Raw genomic sequence first — 1,596 nt, forward strand, 5'->3', positions numbered from 1 at the left:
ACTATAGCACGTCGTTTTTCATCATTTTTCATCATTTTTGAGGATTTGAAAAAAATTCAAAATTTAAAAAACATGGGTTATAGCCCATCGTTTTTTGAATTAAAAAAAAAAAAAGATTAACCTCGTTTTTCATCATTTTTGAACATGGGCTATAGCCCCTACCGTACGGCATACTATAGCACGTCGTTTTTCATCATTTTTCATCATTTTTGAGGATTTGAAAAAAATTCAAAATTTCAAAAAACATGGGTTATAGCCCATCGTTTTTAGAATTTTTGGAAAAAAAAAATTACCTCGTTTTTCATCATTTTGTAACATGGGCTATAGCCCCTACCGTACGGCATACTATAGCACGCCGTTTTTCATCATTTGAGGATTTGAAAAAAATTCAAAATTTCAAAAAACATGGGTTATAACCCATCGTTTTTAGAAATTTTGAAAAACAAAAATTAACCTAGTTTTTCATCATTTTTGAACATGGGCTATAGCCCCTACCTTACGGCATACTATAGCACGCCGTTTTTCATCATTTTTGAGGATTTGAAAAAAATTCAAAATAAAAAAAAACATGGGTTATAGCCCATTGTTTTTTGATTTTTTGAAAAAAAAATTAACCTCGTTTTTCATCATTTTTGAACATGGGCTATAGCCCCTACCTTACGGCATACTATAGCACGTAGTTTTTCATCATTTTTGAGGATTTGAAAAAAATTCAAAATAAAAAAAAACATGGGTTATAGCCCATTGTTTTTTGATTTTTTGAAAAAAGAAATTACCTCATTTTTCATAATTTTTGAACATGGGCTATAGCCCCTACCGTACGGCATACTATAGCACGCCGTTTTTCATCATTTTTCATCATTTTTGAGGATTTGAAAAAAATTCAAAATTTCAAAAACATGGGTTATAGCCCATCGTTTTTTGAATTTTTGAAAAAAAAAATTAACCTCGTTTTTCATCATTTTTGAACATGGGCTATAGCCCCTACCGTACGGCATACTATAGCACGTCGTTTTTCATCATTTTTCATCATTTTTGAGGATTTGAAAAAAATTCAAAATTTCAAAAAACATGGGTTATAGCCCATCGTTTTTAGAATTAAAAAAAAAAAAAAATTACCTCGTTTTTCATCATTTTGTAACATGGGCTATAGCCCCTACCGTACGGCATACTATAGCACGCCGTTTTTCATCATTTGAGGATTTGAAAAAAATTCAAAATTTAAAAAAACATGGGTTATAGCCCATTGTTTTTTGATTTTTAAAAAAAAAATTAACCTCGTTTTTCATCATTTTTGAACATGGGCTATAGCCCCTACCTTACGGCATACTATAGCACGTCGTTTTTCATCATTTTTGAGGATTTGAAAAAAATTCAAAATAAAAAAAAACATGGGTTATAGCCCATTGTTCTTTTAATTTTTGAAAAAATAAATTAACCTCGTTTTTCATCATTTTTGAACATGGGCTATAGCCCCTACCGTACGGCATACTATAGCACGCCGTTTTTCATAATTCTTCATCATTTTTGAGGATTTTTTAAAAAATCTAAATTTAAAAAAACATGGGTTATAGCCCATCGTTTTTTGAATTAAAA

Source organism: Protomyctophum parallelum, assembly GCF_964188405.1.
Source record: "Protomyctophum parallelum genome assembly, chromosome: 22".
NCBI classification, from domain to species: domain Eukaryota; kingdom Metazoa; phylum Chordata; class Actinopteri; order Myctophiformes; family Myctophidae; genus Protomyctophum; species Protomyctophum parallelum.